This window comes from Alligator mississippiensis, chromosome 6, assembly GCF_030867095.1.
Source record: "Alligator mississippiensis isolate rAllMis1 chromosome 6, rAllMis1, whole genome shotgun sequence".
Lineage (NCBI taxonomy): Eukaryota > Metazoa > Chordata > Crocodylia > Alligatoridae > Alligator > Alligator mississippiensis.
The window spans coordinates 47607568-47626344 of NC_081829.1; the positions used below are offsets into that span (position 1 = coordinate 47607568).

An 18777-nucleotide genomic window follows, 5' to 3' on the forward strand; every position below is an offset into this window, starting at 1 on the left:
AACATATTGAGGACAGTTTTGAAAGAGGCCAAATCACCAGAGCTGTGTTTGTTGACCTAACAGTTGACCACTATGATACAGTTAACCACTGATGACTCTACCACAAGACCCTGGAAATGACAAAAGACCTACGCCTTACAGAGCTGACATGAACCCTGCTTGTAAACAGACTTTTTTGTCAAACTGAATGGGAAGTGAAATGGATGCAACCTAGGGCTGTGCGAGGCTTTGGTTACTGATTCGATTTGGAGGAGATTCAACCTGATTCACTGGCCAAATCTCCAAATCTGAATCAAATCAGGAGACCCATTAAAAGGTCTGAATCAAATCCAAAGCCTCTGAATTGATTCAGAAAAGATTCAGAGATTTGGATTGGCCGGGGAGAGGCAGGCACAGCCAGATGGCTGCAGGTTCTCCTGCAGCTCCTCTGGCTGTGCCTGCCTTTCCCCAGGCAGGAGGAGCTGCTGGAGAAGCTGCCATGGCTGTCCTGTCTGGCCCCATCACCCTGCCCAGCCCCAGCCTCTTGGCACTTCAAAAAAAGGCAATTAGTGCCTCTGAGGGTCATGGCAGAGCCCCCCTGCACAGCACGGGGTACTGGGGGGCAGCAGGGATTGCCCCCCCACCACCTGGCATTTGTGCGGCAGCTGCCCCATGGTACAGCTGCAGCGCGGCTCGGCAGGACTCTGCATGCTGTCTGGGAGCTGGGACTGCTGGGGCTGAGTGGTGCCAGGCTCCAGCTGACCTTATAAGGTCTCACTCATCTTTTGAGCAATTGGCAATTAGTGTATAACACCTGCACCTCAGAAGTGTGTGTGGCAGTGGGGAGTTGGCCCTCCCCTGGACAAGCCACCCACGGCTTCATCCTGCTCCCCACTGGGGCCCTGCAGCCACACATTGTGGCCCTGGGCCCCAAGGCCCAAGCACCACCTGGCTGGGCAGCAACCCCAGGTCCACCCAACTCCCTCCCTCCCCCACTACAGTGGCCTCAATCCCCCTCTCCACCTCCCCCCATTTACCTGCTGGAGCTGCTCTTCAGGCTGCCTTGGGCCATGTGCATGTACATGTATGTGGCGCCCCCTGTCGCATCACCTTCCTCCCGTTCCCTCTCAGCTCCCTGCAGGCTGGAACTTTGACAGCCTGCAGGGAGCTTATTGCATAATTGAAAAATCCACAGGTTTGTCTGGTAAAATGAGAAATCCATGTTTGCCTCCTATAAAAGTTAAAATCTACAGATTACTCCATTTTTCCGTGAGAAACAGAAAACCCGGATCCCTGCTCATTACAATGTACCTGATTTCTACTAATCTCTTCACTCCACAGACATTAATGACCCTCTCTCCTTTTTAATATTCTTGATAACCATCTTTATCTAAAGGTGCATGAGTTTGCTTACTTATATAATCTAACAAACTTGTGGACCTTCAAATAAAGTTGGTTTTGTTTTGATCTTAAACTGAATAATATGGTGGGAGGCTGCTCCTGGCCTGCTCCAGCCAGGGGGTATGAGTACTGGCTATGCAGGGTACTGGGATCACCAGGGGACAGAGGTGGCAGGCAGGTGCCCCTTTCTTGCACCTGATACCTGCTCACCCTTGAGGTGTCCAGTGCTGGCCTGGGAGCTCCAGCAGTGCTGGCCCCAGCTCCTCTATGTTCAAGCTGTGATGCCAACATCTGTTGTACCCCCTTTTTTGAAATCCTAGATCTGCTCACGGTACTATATAAAAGTATTTTGAGGTTATATGACTGGGCTACTGAGTCTGAATTTTGACCCTTTAACAGCACAGTTTTTATCATAATTTGTTCATTTCTAGTTACATTTCTAATATGAAAACATTTCTTAAATAACATGATAATATCATCTACAACTTACAGGGGGTTTACAAACTGTTTTGATTATTCTTTGACCTGTGCCTTGTTTACAGTGTTTAAATAAACTGTCTCATGTGCCGAACACTAGGATGGAACCTACTGTATATCTGTCTTAAGCAATTCAGAGTAATGTCAAAATGACTTTTTTAGTGCTATATAACATTATGCCTGTTACAAATAATAGTCACCGATTCAGTTAAAAGAAGAAAGAAGAAATGTTTTCAACAATATTCAATCTTCAATTGGTTACAACCAAGAAAAAATTGCTCAAGCTGTAGCAGCACAGTAAATACACTGACTATGCACTAAATATACCAGTGAAGATTTTTCCATGAAAAGGATGGTGCTAAACAAACAATTAATTTTAAAAAGTCTATTATATTTTCATACAGTCAATGAAAGAAACAGATTTTTCCATTTGTCTAGTAAACATTCCCTAAAAACTATATAAACTGTAGTGACCAAAACATATTATCATTGTTTTATAAAATTATGTCATCAAACTATTTCACATGCATACTCTAACCAGAATAAAGTAGAAAATATCTCAACATTACTAAGATAACTCCTGATCACTTGAAACCTTGATGTTTCTCAGTTTACTTCTTTGGGCTAGATCATCAGCTTACAATTGCTCAGTGCAAGAAGCAGTTTGGGAGGGAGAGACTGTGACTCAAAGAACCTTAAACTCCCTTCATCCTTTGCACTCACAGGTCCAGGCCATAATTTGGCTTTTTATTTGGCCATATATTTGACTACTTTAATTTTACCACACTACTGGTTCAAACTCTTACTTTACTTCTGCAAGTACTGGTTAAACTAACTGGTCTGATTTGGCTTCCAATGAAGTCAAGGGATGTTTGTTATTGATCTTAGGCTACACAAACACATTCAAATTATCTGGGAGATTTGGTCTCATGGTAGAAAAACTTACTCAGAGCTGTGTGTACAGACATTTGAATACCGAGGCCCTGATTAGTGGAGAGCTTGCAGTGCTGACACTCTGCAGCCAGGGAAGGATCCTGTGCCCACACTATGCTCTGTGGACTCCTTCAGTCTGCCTGGCAATAGATGGCAGCAGTGCATATGGCAGCCCTAATTGGCTAACCCAGACTGCCCATCGTCAGCCTGTGTTGTACAGACATTCATTCTACAAAAAGAAACTCTCTTGCAAGTGATTTAACTGTGATTGTTCCCAGGTTATTTTTTGCCTGGAGTGACTATTTTTACTTTGGGATAAAAAGTCTGAGCATCTGTAGACACATGGTTTCTCCTGTTTCTCCTAAGAGAACAGTGATGCTCCCAGGACAACCTGTATGAGACCGTAATTAGAGCAGGATGCAAGGAACTATTTGCATATGTAGGAGGAACAGAATTTGGCCCAGGCCATCCTTATCACACTTTCTGTAATTTCTATATGCTATTTTTTTTTCTGTTACTGAATTCTGCAAAGCATTTGGAGACACAGTTCAAACAGAAAAAGCTGTACCAAATAAAGTTTTACTGATCTGTAATATATGGCTACAGTTACAGGAAAGAGGTAGCATATAGCCATAAACTGTAATTTTATCAGCTATAATACAAATATTTATAATGTAGCTTAAAAATACTGCACAGAAGTACTGCACACCTTCTATGGCAAGTTTCAATGAGATAAATGTTTCATGTATAAAACACTAAACACAATGCAAGCAGCCAGTGGTAGAAAACAAATATAATCCATCCTAAACAGTTCAGTGAAAGGAAAGTGAAACTCACTTAACGCTGGGTTCAGACAGAAGTGCAACTCCCCACTGTAACAGAACACTTTGCAGGAAGCATTCTGAGTTACAACAATCTCCCGGACCAAACAGAAGTTCACTGTTGGTATATCAGTGGGGGCTGAAAAACCCCCAGACTGAACTCACTCTGCTCCCTGTCCCTCCTCCCATTCTGAAAACAGTGACAGGCTGGGAGGCAGTGCAGACAGAAGTTACAGAAGACACTCTGTTTTGAAATGTCTATATCTGACCCCTCATGCAATGAGGGTTCAGATTTTCACCTAACTGGCCATTTTTGAAGCTGTCTGCACTTGTGTTTGGTCACAGACAGCTTTCTGTAGCCAGATCAGGTGAAAATTGTCACTTCTGGCTCTGCCCTCCAGCTAGTTAGATAGCTGTAAACAGGAACCAAACAACATATAATTTAAATAATACTCTGGCATGCATTAATTGATGCATCTCTAGCACAACCAAGGAGGTGATTCTTCTGCTCTGCTCTGCTCAGCACTGGTGAGACCGCAGCTGGAGTACTGTGTCCAGTTCTGGGAGCCACACTTTAACAAGGACATGGACAAGCTTGAGAGAGTCCAAAGAGCCACCTGTATGCTTAGAGTCTTAAAAGGCAAGACATACAAGGAAAGGCTGAGGGATCTGGGACTATTCAGCCTGAAGAAAAGAAGGCTGAGAGGGGACCTGGTAGTAGCTAACCGCTACACTAGGGGAAAACATCAGAGGATCGGTGAGCAACTGTTCATCAGGGCAACTGAGGGGGAAACCAGGAGTAATGGCCACAAACTCCTGGAAGACTGATTCAGGCTCAACATTAGAAAAAACTTCTTCACAGTCAGGGTGTTCAGACTGTGAAACAAGCTTCCTCCAGAGGTGGTGCAATCGCCTACCCTGGAAATTTTCAAGAGCACACTAGACAGTCACCATGCTGGGGTCATCTGACCCAGAGTTATCTTTCCCGCTTGGTGCAGGGGGCTGGACCCAATGATCTTTGAAGGTCCCTTCCGGTCTTATAATCTACGAATCTATGAAATGTAGTCAGAAGCTCTAATAGGCAGCCCAGCCAACAGTACTTTCTGTAAGCCCCTTGAGATCCTGTGTTCTTGGTTTTCTGATGTTTGACCCTGCTCAGCTTTTCTTCTGGACTCTGGCAGCTTGGAAATTTTCTTTGGCTTTGGTAACTCACCCTCTTATTCTAGAACCCTGATTCAGCCTGTGATTTGGATTCTGCCCCTGAATATAGTAATCTGGCCTCCAACTCTAGAACCTTGAACTGGCCTATAAGTGGGACTCTGCTTCTGGTATTAACCCTTGGTTTGGGTACCTTGGACTTTAGCTCCTGTACATGGTCATCACTTGACAGCCTGCCCACTAGGCCAGACTGCCTACACTCTTTTCACTTGATCAATCTATCTTAAGTATTTATGTAGTGCCAATCACTATATCCTTTAAACATAAGGAAGCTAATTTTAAAAGGCCACTTAAGTAGTTTAAGCACAAAATGTACCCAGATGACTTCTTAGGGCAAGACAGGGAACAGTTTTAGTGTCTATGCCTTTAGATACTTACTCTGATTGAACTGTTGCATTGGAAAACATAGTCAAACAGAATTACAGAACTGTGACATCCATGGAAAGCAGGGCATAATCAGTCAAGCAGAAATATGGAAGAGGAATGGAACCTGAGCAGGGGTGGTGTCAATACTGCAAGCAAGTTAATTTTTTATGAGTTAGTGATGCTTACTATTCTATTCTTCAATATCTGTATATATCTTATTATTTCCTTCTGAAGCCAAGACTTTATCTCTCAATATTTACATAGGGCTACTGCTAACTCCGATACTGCAAATATCACCCTTACAAATCTGAAATATATGGGTCAGCCCAGCTACATTGGTAAGTTATAAGGACTACTCTTGTATAGGTAGCTTATTTTTTAAAAGCACCTAAAGCACATTTTACTGATGATACAAAGGTCTCTGTATGTGAATATATTACCAAAATGAAGTTCTATAGCTGACCGGCATGAACATAACCTCATAGCTGACTACTTTATAATCCTGGAAGCCAAAAGGCATAGTACAAAAGCATAAAAAGCACTGCCTCAAAGTACAAAGTGTAGAATGTACCTTTAATAACAAAGACTTGTTGCTCAAAGACCTGTACAGCTATGACAGCAGTGCTGCCCTACCAGTTTTAATCAGCAGAAAAAATGTATTTGCCCTCCTCCTATCTCACCTAACTCACTAGACACTAATGAGAGAAACTGGCCTATCCTAGGATGGGAAGGGATGTAAGTTAAAAGTGCAGAAAGCCTTTCCTTTTTATGGATGAGGCTCCATAGAATCCATCTATATCACATAGGAGAGATATATCTAATAAGGAAGGCATCATATCTCTAGAGAAGCATGCTATGGGACATGTTGAGTACCTGATGTAAACACCACAAATACTGTCAGCAAATATTGGCTCATTCATACTGAAGGGCATTTCTTGTTCTTTCTACTGATTTTAATGAAAATTTGTTTAGACCCCAACAAAACATTCAAGTGAACCCCAAAATATGATGCCTTGGAAGTCTCTGTGGAATTGTGCCCTTTGCAGAAAGAAGTTCTATGGCAGAGAAAGCAGCAGACAGCCTGGCTGAACCAGCCAGGGCATAATTTAAACCATGCGTTAGCATAAATTTAACACATAGCTTGAAATGTTTAAAGGGAATTTAGATACCTGTTTGGGGAAGTGGACCCATCAGGTGGCCTGCTGTAGTAACGCAGCTATCATCAGCATCTGTCAAGACTCATACTGTAAACGGCAACCCCCCCATTTGTCACAAAGAGATAATGTGGCTTTAAAGACTTTTTTTGTGCTGAAAAGGCTTCAAGGACTCAGCTTGGAATTAGAGGTTTCTAATTGTTAGGCAAAGAACAAGTGAGAAAAAAATAGTATGTTGAAACTGGTACCTTGGTATGTGATTCAGAGTTAAGGGTTTATGGAAAAATGAGACGTTGAAATTAAAAGTGGCTTCTATGCATCCAGCACAAGGCTGTAGCATACAGCATTTATAAGAAAGTTTTCCTGAGCCATTGCAGGCTATAGGAATTTGCATCCTAATACATGTAATATTTTACATTTCACACAGTATACTGTGCTCGCACAGTAATTGAGCTAGAAATCTATTACAAATCATTACGGCAATAATCACCAGATGAAGGACTCTTTAAGTACAAAGTGACATGATAAATCACATCATCTACATTAACTACACCTCTAGAGAGTCTGGAAAGGTGTTCTAGCAATGCTGGTTAGAGAACAGGAAGAATTCCCCTTAGATACAGTATTTTAATCCCTGTGGCTGCTTCTCCTTCTCTAGACTTCTTAAAAAAGAACAATCCTAAGAAACTCAATGCTGAAAATAAACAAATAAGCATGATGGTGACTTTAACCACCATACTGCAGCTTCAGTGTGAACTTGGATCACTGGGGCAGACTGGTGTCAATTCCTGTTGTAGAGCCCAGTCTTCCCAACACACACTCCACAGCACTCCACTCTACCCAGTGCCCTCTCTACCAGCACCAACTCAGCATGTAGACTCCTATATTCACAGACCAGCAAGAATCTCCCTGGTATGTAGAGAGACCTTTTGCTTATTCCTGGATAACCCAGGAGTATGAGAAGGCAGAGTGGGCAGGGGGTTCATCCATTCTCTTCTTTCTCTTCCATGCTGGGTGTTAAACGGCCAAAGAGGCAGTGGGAAGGGACACCCAGGGATTTACATGGCTCTTTTTGCTGCTGGATGGATGGAAGGACTGGCATCCATTTAAAAATAACTGTTCTGACAGTGCAATGGTAGCTTTACTGTAGGACCCTGCTAGGTTTTTTACTTGTCCTCAGTTAACAATGAGGCAGTGAGGGGTGCTCCAATCCCACCCAATTTGGAGTATACAGGACAAGTGAAGGACAAACATCTACTTCCCAAATTGCCACTCACATCAAAAACTGGAGTCCACTTCAAATTGCAAGTTCTCTGGCCTCTGTCAGAAGGACAACGCAGACATAATTAGCCTAAATGGCCAGCTGAAGTTTCTCTTTGCATAGCAGAATCCTCTGGTGGCACATAGGGTTGCTTATGCCACAACCCCTCTTGCTGGGGCAATAGTGGGTGTGTGGAATGAGCAGTGAGCTCTGCGCTTACCAGTATGGGGTGGGATCTGACTGAAGCCCCTGCTTTTGCACGACTCAGGAGCCCAGTGAATGCTGTAGCTGTTTGCCCTTCCCCTCCCTCCCCACTCCCTGCTGAATTCAGTAGCAGGGGAAAAAAGGTGGCAGCAGCTTTCACTCCTTGGGCTCCAGAGCTGTGTGAACGCAGGGGCTCCAGCCAGATCCCCAGACTATGCATGCAGCACAGCCCAAAGAGGGGTGAAACCATGCTGCCACACCCCCTCAGGATCCGCCCTTGCCTCCACTAACCGCAATTTAACTAGACCAAAAAACTAGGTTCACTGATTTGTTTTCGGAACCTAGTATATATCTCTTTGTACTCATCAAGGAACACTGAACTATGCAAGAGATGCATGCAAATATTCCATATGTGTTTTAGATACTCTGAGCTAAATCCTAGATCCTGTCTCCAGCCCTAGGGGAATATTAATGTGAACAGACACAGAAGGAATCCTCCCCACGAAGGATATGAACTTCATTTCATCAGCCTCCTAGGTACAGAAACTCATGGACTCAATATGGACATTGGAATTCTGACATACTACAACCTGTTGGACATCTGACTCCCCAGGTACCTCTACACTTTTACCTGTGCTGCTACATCCCCCTTCCTTGCCCACCCCAGCCTGTCCCTCAGCTCCTGACACCTCCATTTCCATTTTCACTGATTCGCTTTCTTGCCTGCACTGCATGCCAGCCTCTGGCTTCTTTACTATTCCTTCCATCCAGGAACAGCACACACATGAACTGCAGGTGCTTACTCAGTCTAACAAAGGGTTTTTCAAGCTGAAAACTGGCATCCCAGGCAGCTAAGCTGAGCTCACCTGGAGCCTCACAACTCCAAAACAACCAGCAAGCTTCAGGCCTGTCAAAGATGTGGGGGGTCTGGGCTTTCCCCAGCCAGGACTGTGGGGGTGCATATGGTAGCTGGAGGTTATGGTGCCTCCTACATGTCTTTCACCAGGGACATCCTTGGTCCTGGCATTTCCTAAGGCTGCTGCACTGCCAGTAGTTCCACCAGGCCTCCCTGATCCTGGCAGAGTGCAGTTTTAGTGGTCATGCCCAGGACCTGGGGCTTTCTCCTTCCCCATAGCCCCAGCCCATACCTCCAAGTTCATCCTGGCACAGAAGCTCAGCAGGGACCTGTTCTTCCCCTGCTGGTTGGTGATGTGCCCCCTCCAGCTCTGACAGCAGGGCATTAACTGGCTTTTTAAAAATGACAAAAGGAAATAGATGTGGATGGAGCGAGGAGGGTGGCATTCACTCCATCTTCACCTAGAGCTTGGGGAACCCCAGCAGCAGGAGGTTCACCTTGAGGGACACCAGCTGCTCCACCTCCACCAAACCAGGATCCAAGCAGGTGCAGTGGGGTGTCACTACATCCCCAGCAATGCTGAACGCCCTCTCGCTTGGAACACTGGTCAGTGGACAGGACAGGTGTTCACGGGCAACCGTGGTTAGATCCTGCCACATCTGGCTGCGGCTTGCCCAGTAGGCCAATGTTGTTGCACAGCAGTGGCTCCACGTCCTCGGTGAAATAAGCAGCCACCAAAACCTGAGCACCACCTGCCTCATGGTGGGGTCTGGTGCCTTTGGATCCCACTATGGAAGCCATGCCATTGGCCCACATTGGCAGCACCTGTGGTGGAGAAGGAGACTGGCTGGTGGATGGCATGCTAGCATGGGACAGCGGATCCCCCTCTTCCACGTTTCCTTGCCTCCACCCTTCTGTCTCCCTGGCTCTCTTCACCAGTACCTCCGTCTACTGATTCAGTGTTTGGCTGCCACATATGGTGTCCTTCACCCTTGGGTCACACATGGCAGCCAGTACATGGACCGTACTGGACCACAAGGGATCAAGCCATTTCCTGATGCCTTCCTTTAACTGCCTCACCAGTGCCTGGACATCTGGTGACACCAGCTTGCCCCAGCTCTGAACATTGATCCCCTGGAAGCTCTTCATTTGGCTTCCCTTACTACGGGGATCACCCGGCTAAGGAGCGCATCACCAGCGCTGAGGGTCTCGGTGGCCTGAAGGAAGGGTTAAGGCCCACAAATATCTGAGAGTTGGTATCCCACTCAGCTCTGTTCAGGGGGCCGCTGATCCCAACCTCCCTGAGCAAGGCCATCTCATGGATGGCCTTCTGTTGCTCCACCAGCTATTCTAGCACCAGGTATGTGGAGTTCCACCGAGTCTCCACATCCTGCATGATTTTGTGCTGTGGGATGTTCATCTCTGTTTGTTTGCCCTGCAGCATCTTGCTCCCCTTGATACTCTGGTGGAAGTAGCTGCCACCTTCCTGCATCTGGAAATGAGCTTGCTGGTGGTGCCGGTGCTGTCACCAGCAGCCCTGTCCCCGTCCAAGGTGTCCCTGACAATGAGGTGCAACTTGTATGCCAAACAGCAGACCGCCTTGTGCAACTTGTATGCCATCATGGACCGCCTTGACCATATTGGCCCCATTGTCGGTGACCATGAACCCCAGGGGTGAGCTTGCCCTGCCCAATGAGCCACCCCTGCACCAAGCGGTTCATTGACCCCATGATCTCTGTTGCCGTGTAGGACTCATCCATCACTTTGGCTGGAAGAAGAGCCCACCAACAACCTAAATGGTCACACCAGTGCCCTGTGAGGGAGGTAGGCATGATTTCCACCCCAGCTGCTCCTGATGTCCGAGGTAAAGTGTAAGGCCATCTGAGGTAAAGTATAAGGCCAACTGCGGACCTATGCTGAGCAGCTCCTCCCTCAAGTACTTCCTGCATGCCTGATACAGGGAGGGCACCATTGTCCTGCTGAAGGTGGTACATATGGGCACTTGGTAGGATGGGGCCATGAACGCCATGAGCTGCCTGAACCCTGGCCGCTCAACTAAGGAGAAGGGCTGGCCATCAACAGCAAGCATCTCTCCAATGCTCTGGGTGATCTTGCTCGTCCTTGAAACACATCCCGCTTTCTGTCCACCTTTCCTTCACTGTTCCAGGGTGGCCTGCCTCTGCTTTGTGGGGATGGGGACTTTGGAGCAAGAGGGGGACTTCTTTTTGGGCATGCTCCTGCTGTTGCCCGGCTGAGGAGGAGCAAGGGCAAGGGGGTGGTGCCTGTGGAGATGCACAGGGACCTGGTGCTCATGTATTTTGTTCCCTTGCCCCAGCTGATTTTGGCTCCGCAGTGCAGGCAGATAGCATATGTGGGATCATCTGCCAGCTCAAAATGATTCCAGACCACACTACGTGCTTGCTTCTGGGGTGCAGGTGCATGTATGGATGATGCTGCACTTTCCCCCTCCTCAGCAGGCAAAGGCACAGCAACAGGAGGAGCAGACTCAGCTGGGCCGCTTGCCTCCACCTCTACTTCAACCTTCTCCAAAGTGCCTTTTGGGGAAGGAGACCTGGCTCTAGGGGAAACTTGAGGGGTATGGTGCACAAACTCAGATGGTTCCCCCTCCTTCCCCAGAATTTCCCTTGCTCGGGCACTGAGATCCAGTTCCAGGTCTTCCTCTGGCACTGGAAGGCTCAGTATGGGAAGTGAAATGGGGGTCAAGGAGACTGTCATGCTGGTGCTGGTGCTGCAGCTTGTTGTTTTCATGGTGGTGGTGGCTGGTGCTCATGGAGGGGATGCAGTCTCAGGCACAGGCAGTGGCACTGGCACTACTCCCCTCTCCTCGCTACTTGTGGAAACCTCATCCCTTCTAGCTGGAGGAAAGAGGCTGTGTCTCAGTTTGCAGGGTGGGGAACTAACACCCTTCCCTCTACCCCGTCTTCCGCCCCTCCCTGAAGGCTTGCCACCACCTGCCTTTCCACCATGCTTTATGGTGTGTTTCATGTCTTGCTTTCCTACAAATATATACATTTATTCACATTCCTATATAAATCTGATAATGTGTGTGTGGGTGCAAAGAAACTATAAACGTATAATGACAAATATAAATATGTCTTGCTTCCTATATAAATTCTATAATGTGTGTATGCTGCAAGCTTTAGATATATAGAAATAACATATAAATGTATTTCGCTTCTTATATAAATTAAATTCTATAATATTACATCCTATCCAATATAATTATAAAATTGAAAAAAATAAATCAATGAATATAATAATAAAATAAAAGCATCTGTAAGAAAGAGAAAGGTATTCTGAAATCTCTCTTGCTTGGCTAGCAAGTAGGAAATGAATGGTAGCCCTTGTTGTCTGATGCTGCTGAGCTGCTGGAAAACAGCTCAGTAACTGACCCCAAGGCAGAAAGCAAGCCAGTTTAAACAGTGCTGCCTTTTATGCTGTTTTTCCATCCCTCCCCCAGAGCATGGGCATTGAACGGAACCTCAGGGAAGGATGATAGTCACTGGCCAGCTACACAGTCAATATAACAGCAGTCCTTCCCCCGACTTCCCCCCTCTACCTCTCCTTATTTTCTGTTTCCCTGCAGGCAAGCCCAGCTTCAGCTTTGAAACTTGAAATGTTTCAAAACTTTTGAAATGTTTCGACTGACCTTGTTTTGTGGCTGTTTCGAAGTCCTGTTTCATTTTGATTTTGCTGTTTCAAGCTCAAAATGAGTTGAAACAGCATCAAAATGAAACAGCTGGTGAAATTTCGCACAGCCCTAATCACAACTACTCTTTACATACTGATGAATATAGGTCAGTATTTTGCACAGAAATCATAAGGCAGCTGCTGTATTTTACATGAAAAAGGGAGAGACATAGTATGGGCAATTCTTTAAAACAAACTATAAAATGAGCAACTGAGTTAAGTAGGGTAATAATGTATGGACTTCAAAACATTTAGGGCGCATCCACATCAGTGCACACGTGCGTCTTACAGTGTCTCAAAGCCCTTTGAGATGCTGCAAGAGGCACATGTGGGGATGAAAAAATGTTCCCTGTGCTGCCAGTTTGCAGCGTGAGGGCAACATTAGACCCCTGGAGATCCAGGGGTTCAAAAAAAAAGCGCTCCACAGAATAGTGGGGCAAGGCATGGTCCCAGACTGTGCCTGGAGGCAACCCAGGAGTCAGTCCTCCAGGAGAGATGCACTGGTTTCTGGCCAGAGCATCTCTGTGGTGCTTCTGCTGCCCCTGGTGCTGTCAAGGGTAAGTTAGAGATGTGGGGTGGAGGGGGTTATGGGTATGGGTGGGCGTGGATGGGTGTGAGGAGTGGCAGGGGGATGTTGTGGGGTGGAGTTGGTGGTGCATGGCAGCTGCGGCAGAGCTGATGGCACACAGTGGGACCTGACCCAACCCAGTCCAGTGTGGCTTGCTAGACTGGCTTTGCACTAGAGCAGGGGGCATGGCTCCGGGAGGCATGGCTCCTGTGTAAACACATGCTAGCTGCATAGCCCTGGCCAGATCTGGTCGGTGGGGCCTGAGCCTCATGGAAAATGCACCCCACTGGCCTGACCTGATGCAGCCCAAGCCATGCAGCTAGTGTGAGTTTGCACAGGAGCCACATCTCCCAGAGCCATGCCTCCCTCTCTGGTGCAAAGCCGGATTAGTGAGCTGCACTGGGCCAGGTCCTGCTGCACGCCTCCTACCTGCAGGTACTGTGGGACAAGCAGCACTGCTGCCGGAGGTAGCACCCAGCACAGTGCGCATGGACAGTGTGCTGAGCCAACCCGGATCCTGCCACCATGGAACTGGCGCAGGCTGGTGGTGTTAGTGGCCCCAGTGTTGGCAGGACCTGGCTCAGTGCAACACACATTCCCTGCAAGTGGCGCCACCCCCCGGGTGATGCCAGTGACTGGCGCCAGTCCCTGATGAGTAGCGCGAGCAGCACCAGCTCTGAGCTGCTCAGGGCTACATTGAACTGCAGGTGGGGCGGGGGGGGGGGGGGGGAGGCTGGCAGCAGCAGGCTTTGAGTGCCCCACTTCCACTGCTGCTGTAGGGGGTAAGTTGTGGGTCCTGCACAGGGGGGCAGTGGCCTTGCAGGGTGGCTGGGACCCAGGGGGGGAGGTGGGTTATGGCCCTGAAGGGTGACTGGGACCCTGCAGAGGGAGCAGTCTATGTGCTGTGTGGGGGGCCTGCACCCTGTGGGAGCCAGGAGACCCACCCCTCCTGAGAAGCCCCCCCACCAGGTCCCCCCACACCCACAGTCCCCCTGCAATCACTGCACACCTACCCACACATCCACCCTCATCCCCACACATCCCTGAACCCACCCACACACCCACCTGCCTTCTCCCACACCCGTTCTCTCCCCTCTCCTGCAAACCCTACATCCCCCCATCACACGCCCATTATATGAGAAGAAAACCAAGAGTACACATCAACATATATATATATATATTTAGTATTTATTTAATTATGATGATAGAGACACTGGTAGGCTTCCAAACTGCTTTAACATTGTAAATATATCAATAAAGTATTACCCAACTGATCAGTCTTTCTCTCTCTCTCTCTCTCTCTCTCTCTCTATGTGTGTGTGTGTGTGTGTGTGTGTGTGTGTAGTGGTCTTTTGTTCTCATTGTGAAGAACATAGATTTGGGGTTTTAAAAAAAAATGGATTTGGGATGATGCTTCAGCAGTCCAGCTGGCACAAGGGGCTAGTGACCCCAGATACCAATTGACTGGGGCCCAGAAGCTCCTGAGAGTGAGTAGCCCTGAGATACTTGCTAGGGCACGTTTTTATATTGCTAGGGCCAGCACAAGGAAGCTTTTTATAGCTCTAGCTCCCCCTGGCTGCAGATCCAGAAGGAGCCAGGCAGGGTTATTTTGCCCAAAGTGGCACAATTTGCCCCACACCAAAGTGCAGGTCCAGGCACATGCACTCAGGCAAAAAGCCCTGGCTCAAATTTGAACCACTTCTATTTGAGCTGCTGCAAGTGCATGTGCCTGCATGTGTGGACGCACCCTTAGAGGTTTATCTTAGATAAAAACAAAGTTTGCATGTATAAATATTATCTGAATCCCCTGAGTTTTCAAAACTAGGATGATTTTCCATTAATTTCCACTTAAAATCTAGAAGTGCCTATAAACATGCAGGGCGGTTGCTCTGACATGCTGCAATTACTAGGCCTGTGCAAAGTGGCCAGTATTCAATTCAGATTTGGCCGATTGGGGCAGGGGGGTGGGGGGTGATTCAATTTGGTGATTCGGATCACTGTCCCAAATTAATTTGGCCGAATTGGATTTGAAAGATTCGGCACTGATTCAGTCATAGACTATAATGGGGAATCACTAAGATACCTGTAACTTTGTAATTTGTTTGCAGAACTGGATGAAAACCTCCGGGAGTATAGCCCCTTCTGCGGGCATGAAACCTGCCAAGTTTCAAGGAGATAGGTGCAGAGGTTTCTGTGAACCTTCACCTCAAACTGTTGAAAGCAAAACTCATGTTGTGTGTGTATTAAGGCAGAGGGGGTGAAAGCAGCAGGGATGGTAGCCCCTTCTGAGGGCATGGAGCTTGCCAGGTCTCAAGGAGACAGGTGCAGGGGCTTCTGTGAAAGTGCACCTCAAACTGTTGAAAGCAAAACTCATGTCACTTGTATGTGTCAACTGGGTTTCTGGTTCTAGGCATGTTAGTATAAGAAACAGGCAAGCAACGTTCTTTGAGCAGATGTGATATATTTTATTAGACCAACTGAATAGTTGGAGAAATATATCTTGGCAAGCTCTTGGGTTTAAAAACCCTTTGTCAGGTGAAGGAAGCATCTGCAGTTGGTATGTGTGCTCTTCCCGAATGGAATGTATAGTAAAGAAGCCAGAAGCTTGGCTGCAGGGAAGAAAGCCAGACAGTGAAAATGTAAATTGAGGCATCAGGAGGTGAGGATTGAAAAGTAGATGTGATAGAAATAGGCAAAAGGAAAAGGTACAAAGTTATTAGCTTCTGACTCTGAAGGAGCTGATAGATAGGATAAAGAATGAGGGATAGATGAATTTTGGGAAAGCCAGACAGTGAAAATGTAAATTGAGGCATCGGGGCAGGGGGGGATGTAGCAGGTTAAAGTGGAGAGGTACCTGCCAACGTATCTCCAGTACCCCCAGAATGACTACACCCCACAACAGAACCATGTAATGTAATATTGTAAGTGTATCAGTTGCCACAGTCTTGGATGCCCTTTCCCATTCAAACCTACAACCCTTAAATACTGGATACTCAGTCACAGGAAATATCTGAAGTCTTTGTTATACAGCATGATGCTGGGGCTGCACTGAGTCTACAGTGTTACAAAACTGTAGAGTTTGGGAAAAAATAAAGGGATCAAAAAAGGCATCAGAAATGCTTTCTTGTAATATATGTCTTTTTCAATAGGAAAACTGGGCATACACATTATATCTTTTCTGAAAAACACGTTCCTCTCATCTCTCTCCTTCTCTCTGCCTTTTATGTTTTCTTAAATTTCCCTCTATTTCGCTTCTTCCTCCAACTTCTCTCCTTTTTGTCAAATATTTAAGTATATATTTTTTATTTCTTGCTAATTCTACCATTCCATCACCTGACTGTCAGAAAATGGTGTCCTGGTGGTACCAGGACAGTGCAACAATGAGAGACAAGTGGCCGGGCATAAACAGAAAAGTGAAGCAAATCATGACTGTTTATTCTATCTTAATATACTGGAGACTTGCTAGGGAATAGGGAAACTGCAGTAGTTAAGTCAAAATGTTCCCAAACTTCATCTATCCCTCATTCTTTATCCTATCTGTCAGCTCCTTCAGAGTCAGAAGCTAATAACTCTATACCTTTTCCTTTTGCCTATTTCTATCACATCTACTTTTCATTCCAGAAAAATATATTATGCTAAAAAATGGCTTAGTTATAAGTGAAGTACAACATAGTACTATAATGGGAAGGCATAGGAGTATTGGCAAATCATGGAAAAGAACAAACAGCTTCCAAATATTTAATGAAAGTGATACTAGAATGAAAACAAGAAAAAAGTCAAATTAAAATGGCTGCTGAGCAGCCTACATATCTAAAATGGATAAAACCTCAATAGTCTTAAAGTTATGGAAACTTGGAAGAGATTTAAACAGCCACTTGAACTACATGTGAAAGTCAAAAAGGCTAATACAATAGAAGATGAGCAAAAACAACAAGAAAGAACCATTTGACAGTGGCTGCTGCAGAAGCACTCAATTTGTACAATAGAAGGGTACAAGTTAGTTCGGATAAAAATCCTTGACAATCTCCATGTTTGTTTAAAAAATGAAACAAAACAAACAAAAAAACATTACCTTCAAAATACATTGTTCCCGGATAAGGACCCAGAAAAAGGGAACCAGTAAAGAAAATCACAGGCAATTTTGTCTTATGAACCTAAATTATTAAGATGCTTCTATTAAAGCCAAGGTTATTTGGTTCATCATTTAAAAAGATAGTGAAAGTCTATGAACAAGAATGGACTCATACATAGGAGAGGAGAGAACAGTCAACAAGGGTGCTTGAAGGAAGCACAGAAGAAATAACTGTAATCATCAAGGTCAACAACATCCAGTATTTGACAAACTGTAATAAATCCAGTCACTTCACAAATTATGCAAAGAAAACAGAAAAATCATGGGTTAGAACTAGTATATTAGGATTCCTAAAAGTAAGAGGGCAAGTCATTTATGAACATAGTAAAAAAAGACACTCCACTCAAAAGTATGGCTAAGAAAATTAATCACAGGTGACCTACAAGCGACATACAAAGTAAACACTGGAGCACAAGTGGCTGTACAAAGCGATAGTTTAAAGAAACTATAATAAAGAAAAAAAAACAACCAAAGGTGAACTATAGCTCCTTCACTAACGAACATATTCCAGTTCTGGATGAATGTAAACTGTCAATGATCTACAAAAGAAAAATAATAAAGCAAGAAAGAATTATTATACCAGGAAAGCAATCAGATTAGGGTTTACATGCATGAGGATGTGGGTATAGTCAAGAGGATGCATACCATAGAGTCTGTAAAATAATTGCAATATGAAATCTTAACCAAATTTCAAACAAGCTGATTGCATCAGAATAAGGTATAACTCATAGGAAAAGGTTATATCCCAGTGTCATACACAATACAGTTACAGGGGAACGAAGAACAGCCTGTTGCATATGTAAAGCACCATGTTCCCCAAGTCTTAGAAAGAGACTAGAGGAAACATGTCTGTCAAACATGACAGAAAGTAGTGTCATTCACAGAACACAGAACCCTGCACTCATCAGGAATTGTAACATAAAGCTATGCATCAACACCAAACATAATCAAGAGAAAATATTCCCCCTTATCCACAAATAATAATACTGGCCAAGATTTCAGAAGTCAAGTTCCTCAGCATGAAATACACTAGCAGAATCTCCCTGGACACAGGAAGAATATATGATTTGTATGCTCAGTGTATCAATAGACAGGTACTGCTTCTTGAAAGTGCCTTTCAGAGTGTGCTCAACGTTTAGAAAGAGCGAAAATTTTATCTTCATTTGGGGGCAGCATCACTTTCACAGCATGGATGATTATAGCAAGTCCTGGACACTGTAAGGACTAGTGTGCAAAGAGTAGTAGTAACCATAAACTGAACAAGGCCAAGCATAAGTTTCAGCAAGTCTGTACTTACGCAAGAAAGCAATAATAAGGATGATTGCATGTAATGATGTTAGGATTCAGGTGATATGGCACCTGTAGGGACTAGAAGGTGAAAAAAAGGGAGTTCAGAAGAAAAAAGGGAGTGCTACAAGAATGTTGACCTATGTTGGTAAATGCATACTCAGTTGTGTAGTTCAAACAGTTCACGTGAAAAATTATTTCATTATGATACAGAATGGGCTGGAATGGCACAGCCCAAAAGAGAATGAGGATTTGATTCAGGTACTGACAGGATTTGATTCAGGCACTGACAGGTACTTCAATACTCTGACCCCATGAAATAGATCAAGTATTTCCCTATGTATTTCAAAAGCTGCCAGCAGCAGTGCTACAGCATCATGGGAATGAGTGACTGATAGAATATATATGC

General features: G+C 45.4%; 1 protein-coding gene across 8 annotated transcripts in view; it reads right to left on the minus strand.

Annotated features, from left to right (window-relative positions):
• ANK3 (ankyrin 3) overlaps positions 1–18777 on the minus strand; it is a 731099-nt gene that overhangs the window by 175944 nt on the left and 536378 nt on the right. The gene's annotated exons all lie outside the window — the stretch shown is intronic.